Raw genomic sequence first — 7,231 nt, forward strand, 5'->3', positions numbered from 1 at the left:
TAACGAATGGGAAAATGTAAGTACCGTAAGAGGGATTTCATCATTTGGTTTGGTAGTGGCAATGTGAGGATCTGTGGCATCTAATAATACTTTATCTCCAACCTTAAGTTGATTTGGGAAGGTATTGAGCTCGTTTTGGCGTAGTTTTGGTTTATCGTGTGGTCTCGGTTTACGCATCTGCCATTCATCTAGCTCCACAATTTGTAGCCTTCGATCTTCATGAATAGGTTCTCTACAATTGCTTGGGAATGGCTCATGTACTTCCCTCAGACTCATTTCCTGCAAAGTAGGTGGCACCATATTGTCAGTTTTAGTAGAATGGTTTAGACAATCACCTTCAATTTCTGATGTATCGCCAGAATTTCGAGCTTGAAGGGTGATTGTTTCGTTTCCCACACGAAGTGTGAGCTCACCTATGCCAACATCAATAATAGTTTTAGCAGTTGCTAAAAAGGGTCGTCCTAAAATCAAACGAGTGTTGCTATCCTCTTTTATGTCTAGAACAATGAAGTCAACGGGAAATATAAATTTATCGATTTTAACTAGGACATCTTCAATAATACACCTAGGAAATCTTATAGTTTTATCTGCTAATTGAATGCTCATCCTAGACTGTTTGGGTTTCCCAAGACCTAATTGTTTGAACATTTGTAGGGCATGACGTTAATTCTAGCCGTTAGATCAGCTAATGCAGTATTAACATCTAAACTACCAATTAAGCAAGGAATCGTAAAACTCCCTGGATCTTTTAGTTTTTTGGATAGTTTATTCTGTAGAATAGCTGAGCAAACTACGTTTAGCTCTACATAGGATGCCTCATCCAACTTCCGCTTATTTGCTAAAGGCTCCTTTAAAAATTTCATTGGGTTTGGCATCTGTGATAGAGCTTCAATAAACCGTAAGTTAATATGTAATTTTTTTACAAGTTTAAGAAATTTACCAAATTGTTCATCTGAGTGGTCTTTCCTTGTCGTGTTAGGTATGGCACACGAGGTTTATAATCGACATTCACTGATTTATTTTTATTATGACCTACCTCATCTTGATATCTGCTCACCACAATTTCTTGCCTTAGTTCTGGCTCAGGCTCAATGAATCCTTCTTCATCTTGAACATTAATCACGTTGAGTTGTTCCCTTGGGTTGGGTTCAGTATTACTTGGCAAGCTACCTTGTGGTCATTCGGAGATTAGTTTGGAAAGCTGGCCTATCTGAGTTTCGAGCCCTTGGATTGACGCTTGTTGATTTTTAAGTACTGTATCAATGTTCTGGAAACGGGTTTCTGACACCGAGATAAATTTAAACAGCATCTCCTCAAGGTTCGATTTCATTTCCTGATGATAGGGTGGTTGTTGAAAACTTGGAGGATGTTGTGGTCTTTGATTTCCTTAACCGCCTCACGAGAAATTGGGATGGCTCCTCTAACCTGCATTATAAGTGTTACTATATGGGTTATTTTGGGATCTAGAGTTATTGTTACCCATATATTGGACTTGTTCTTCCTCGATACTAGGGTTGAAGGGTTGATACTCAGTGCGTGCTTCTCCTCCATTCGTCTCGCACCTCATTACTAGATGTACCTGAGTAGTACCAAGTAAACCATCAATCTTTTTATTTAAAAGTTCTACCTGGTTTGACAGCATAGTAACTGAATCAATGTTATAAAAGCCTACTGTTATAGTTGGCTTAGTCCTCATGACTTTCCACTGATAGTTATTCAGTGACATCTCTTCAATAAATTTGTAAGCCTCTTCAGGTGTTTTGTTGTTGATGGTTCCCCGGCTGGTGCATCAATCATTTGCCTGGTGGATAGATTCACACCACTGTAGAATGTTTGAACTTGCAACCATAGATGTAATCCATGGTGAGGACACCTTCGTAGTAGGTCCTTGTATCTCTCCCATGCATCGTAAAATGTTTCTAAGTCTATCTGCTCAAACAAAGAGATATCATTACGTAATTTGACTATTTTAGTTGGCGAAAAATATTTTAATAAAAATTTTCGGTCCTTTGTTCCCAAGTAGTAATTGACCCTCGTGGTAACGAGTTCAACCACTGTTTAGCTTTGTTCCTCAATGAAAAAGGGAATAACCAAATACGAATGACATCGTCAGAAATGCCATTAATTTTAAATGTATCGCAAAATTCTAGGAAATTTACCAAGTGAGTGTTTGGATCCTCATCCTGCAAACCATCAACTGAACAAATTCCTGTATCATTTGAATAGTGTTAGGTTTTAGTTCAAAATTATTTGCAGCAATAGCAGGCCTAACTATACTTGACTCAATTCCTGTTAAATTAGGTTTAGTATAATCATACATAGTACGAGGAGCAGGATTTTGATTTGCTAGTTCAATGGGTATCGCAAGAGGTAGCTGATTGTCTTGGTTTTTAGTTATCTCCTCGGTTGGGGTTTGAGTATCATCCTCTTGCTCGTTCTCTATGTATCGAAAGCTTCGCCTTATTTCTCTTTGGTTTCTGTGAACTGTGCGATTGATTTCTTCGTCAAAAAGTAGTTGTCCTGACGGGTTTCTTCTAGTCATAAACTATAAAAACCTGCCAAGAGAAAGAAAAAGTAAATTAATAAATAATAAAAATAAAGTAAAATTAACTTGTAAGAAAAATAAATGCCTAAAGTAATAAAAATTGAGCATTCCTAATATCTTAGCTCCCCGGCAATGGCGGCAAAAACTTGATCGTGATTTTGTGTGACAGATTTTAAATATTTATAAAGAATCGTTCTTGAAACTAACTATTATCACGATGTAGGCAAGTGTACCTATCGAACAGTAGTATAGTTTTAGCAAGACCTGATTGTCGAACCCAAAGGAACTAAAAGTACTAGTAATGACTGTCTTTTTATTATCTAGCCTAAGAATAAGGGGGTTTTGTTTTAACTAACTAATTATCTAAACTAAGAATTCACAGAAAAATAGAATTTGGGGATTGCTTTTGGAAAATGATTGAATTGAGACAATACCTAAGAAAGAATCCACCTAGACTTCACTTGTTATTCTGACTTCGAACCAGACAATTTATTCATTTAACTTGTTCCGTAGAGATCCCTAAGTTATGTTATTATCCCTATTCAAGACTAATAACGTCTAATCCCCAGATTGAATAATTGAGACTTTTCTTTAATTAACACCCTAGGGTTGTATTAACTCGATCTACGGATTCCCTTATTAGGTTTCACCCTTATCCGGCAAAATCTTGTCACCCTATCTCTAAGCGCGCAATCAAATCCGCTTAATTATGACAAATGTACTCTTAGACAGGGTCTATTCCTCCTCTGAATAAGAGCTTAACTTGAATCAATATCCTAGAATATCAAGACAAGAATTAAGAAAAGGTAGAATTAATTGTGGGAGAGAGAAGGTAGAATCAAAACTGAAAGTAATGAGAGGAAATGATGAAGAAATCGACCAAAGCTCAAAAGAAAAGAGAATAGAAAAGAATCAGCCCCAACCAAAAAATGCAAAGAAGCCAAAGAAGACACTTGGTAACAATCGAAATAGAGAAAAAAAAACCTTACTACACTCTAAGCTGAATCCCTTTGAGTGCCTAAAGTCCCCATTCGACACAAACACTCCCCCACTCCACATCCCCTTGATTTCCTTCTAAAGTCTCTCCACCACATCCTTAACCGATCACCATCCAAATCCCCCCTTTTTCCTCCTAAATTTAGGCTACACAAACCCCCACACCCTTCAAACACTTCAACTGACCAAGCATCAGAGTTCCACTGACATACAACTTCTCAGACGGAAACTAGCAAAATAAAACATGCCTTGCGTGTAGCAGGACTCGAACTCAAGTCTCTTCGTAGTAGTAACACGCCACTATCCCCTGAACTAGTAGACTTTTTGTGACTTGACAATCCCATAATTGTTTAAGAACCCATTATCTAGAAGTAAAGGTTTTATTCAATTAAAACAAAATTTTTACTAAAGTTAAGGTTTGAACCTAGGACTTCCCACACATCTCAGGGCACTTAACCATTACAGCAAGTAAGCAAATATGCAACATAACATACAAATTTAATCGCCTAAGATTTGGGGCATTATAGTTACCTCGCGTATTCAGAAGCATTCCATCCATGGATTTGCACCCGAGAGATGGACGTATCCTTTATGACGAACCTTTGATCTATCGTGATTCGGTGTGGTAGATTAAACTAGTTTTCATACTTGAAGAGCTTGAATACAAGAATTTTTATTATGTTTTAATTAGATTTCCTTAGTTTTGATACATTCAATAAAATAAATAAGATATGTAATTTGAGTATTTTATTGACCTTAGGGACCAAATGAGGCCTATAGGTGGGCTAATATACTTTGTGACTGTCTAGGAGATAATTAGAAGGCATAATAACTCAATACTTGTTGCTTTGTTGCAATACAAAGAGGTTTATATTGCAACATAGGAAGCAGAATTGGAGAAATCTAAAACTATCTTCGGTGTTGCGACAAAGCATGAGGATGTCGTGACATACCCGTAAAGTTACCCTGAGTATAAGCATACTGCCTTTGATGTTGCAACATAGGCACTAGAGTGTCGCAACACCAGTCCTGTACGAGAAATACTTACAAGTTAGGGGAGTTTTGTCTGCACAATCAAATATTGTTCACGAGAGTGTTAACAGACCTAGGGACGATGGAAGCCTTAAATTTATAAATAGGCTCATTTAACACTTGTTATAGACAACTTTTCATATTGTATAATTTTTCTTTATAGTTTCAATTTTTAGTTTTTCCTTATTCTTAGGCTTTAGGTTATTTTCATTTTCGTTCTTTGCCTTTTGTGTGAGATCTGATTTGTGGAACTCGATCAATTCTATGTGGATTCATCATTACTTAATACAATTCAGCCCTTTCTTAAACTTTATTCTCTTGATTCATTATTAATGTTTATCTTTTATATCAAGTTTATTCTATTTATGAGATCCATAAGGAACTAATCCTCTTATGGGGGATTAGTGAGTTGAGGTATGATTAATTAATTGTTTTGTAGAGTTTTCTTAGCAGTTCAGCTATTTGGGAGAAGAAGAACTTAAACCCTAGGCTTGATGAACCTAGGAAGTCATCAAGGTGGGAATTCACCAAAAATTGGTATGGCCTATCCGTGAACACCTTAACCCCAAAACTGGTCTAGACTGTGAGGTCGAGAGATAAACAGTTCTTGTTAACTTATTATTCTGGTGGAAGATAGAGACAGCCTACTAGGATATCAACTAGTTGATTGAACAAGGAACCCGAAGTTGCAATTAGTTATGATTATCAAAGTGAGCTAATCACCCATACTCAGATCTGATTAAGTTTCCATAGCAAATCTTCCACGTTTCTCCATTTATATTATTTTATTTCTTTAGTTATTAAAAACTCTCTCTTTATGTTTAGTCGTAATATAAATTATTTAAAGTACTAATTAGCTTCATTTGTACTTAGGTTAAGATTAATTTAGTGCTCACCTCCCTTGGGTACAATCTTTGAAATACTAACCTACTTCGTTGTAACTACATTATAACCTGACCCATATATTTGTGGATATAGACTATTTAACATATTTTTTACAGGATTTCTACTTTGGATGTTGGTACATCCGAAGGCGATCAAGTTGTTGGCATCATTTTTGGGGAGGCAACGTCACTAGTTTAATTTTAATTTTTGCATTTTAAATAGAATAATTAGAAAATTGATACATTATAGATACGAATTTTAAACTTCTGGTGGTATAGAACACAACTTAAGAGGGAATAACATTTGCTTGTTGACAAGTAACCATTAGTAATATGATGCAAGCATTAGGTGTAAAACTCATTTTCCAGTAGTATCGAAAATACTGGTTTCGAGACCACAAATTCAACGAGTGAGTCCATAAATATTATTACTTAATATTTACAAGCCAAATATAGTATTATAGTAAATTTTGAATTGATAATTTTAGTTAATTGAATTATTAGCTAAATTCAAGTGATTTATCTCTAAAGTCAAGTGGTTTTATAAAATATCGTTTCGAGACCTTATTTCTATAAACTGAGCCCATAAATATTTGATTAAATATTTATGGAGTTTTATATAGGTGTATTGATATTTGGTCCAGAAATTTTGATGTTTGATTTGTTAATTAAAGAAAAAGGACTAAATCATAAAAGTTGAAAAAGTCAATTGCTATTACTTTAAAAGGTCTAATTGATTATAAAAGCATAATTAGAAGTATTTAAATGGTAATTAAACCATACTTGAAGTTTGTGGATGGCATTGTGCTTAATAAATTAAGTTTTATAATTAAAATATTATTATATTAATGTTAAAATATAATAATAATAATAATAATAATAATAACAAAAGAAAGCCAATGTCATCTTTTTCATTTCATGCTTTTCACATCGAAACCTCCATGGTTGAAGCTTAAGTGCATTCGGTTGAGCTTTTACCTATGCATGTAAGTGCATTTTTATCTTGTTTCTTGTAACTTTTGTGTTTTTTGTGATTGTTGCAACTAGGTCCAGCAAACATGTACCTCTATTTTCAAAACTATTAAAGATTTTAAAACTTTCCATTAATGAATTTTAATTATTTTGATAGAAAATGGTTCAATTGGAAGCTTGATAATGAGTTTGGACTAGTTTGTAAAGTGATATTTGGTAGTTTTTATGTTTAAGGATTAAATTGAAAATAAGTTAAATTCAACATGTTTTAATTGTGAAAATTTTGCATGTGAAGAATGATTTGGGATGGTTACGAAGTAGGCTCAATGGGTATAGGGTTTAATTGTGAAAATAATCATTTTTTTGTCTTAGGGATCAAATTGAATAAAGTGTAAAAGTGTAGGGAAATTGTGTAAAATGTCAACTAAGAAGTTATATGCTTTAAATTAAGTTATTTTAAAATAGTTAGGGCTGATAACTAAAATAAAATATTGTATAGATCAAGAACCAAAGGAAAATCATGTAAAAGAGAAAATTGTTTATTAGTCCCTGAATTTTGCTATCTCTACAGTTAAGCCCTGGTAAGTTCATACGGTTTAATATGATATGATTTATATTATTATATTGATTTCTGAGTTGTGGTATGTTAATAAATATATACATGTAACTGAATTATAATAAATTGATACAAGGTGAGAAAATGAACTGAACTGTAAAATGTTATACGATTACCTGTATTGAGCCCGGATGAACATAGGATAGGATAGGATACAATTGACATGTCAATAGGTTATATCATGCG

The 7,231-nt window shown here is 34.2% G+C and overlaps 1 non-coding gene across 1 annotated transcript; it reads left to right on the top strand.

The window, feature by feature from the left end:
- The first annotated feature begins 1,855 nt into the window (after positions 1 to 1,855).
- Positions 1,856 to 1,961, top strand: LOC121212077 (small nucleolar RNA R71). Its single transcript, XR_005907287.1, has one exon. It is a non-coding gene; the product is annotated as a small nucleolar RNA R71 (small nucleolar RNA).
- The last annotated feature ends 5,270 nt before the right edge of the window (positions 1,962 to 7,231 follow it).

Source organism: Gossypium hirsutum, chromosome A12 (genome assembly GCF_007990345.1).
Source record: "Gossypium hirsutum isolate 1008001.06 chromosome A12, Gossypium_hirsutum_v2.1, whole genome shotgun sequence".
Classification (NCBI taxonomy): Eukaryota; Viridiplantae; Streptophyta; class Magnoliopsida; order Malvales; family Malvaceae; genus Gossypium; species Gossypium hirsutum.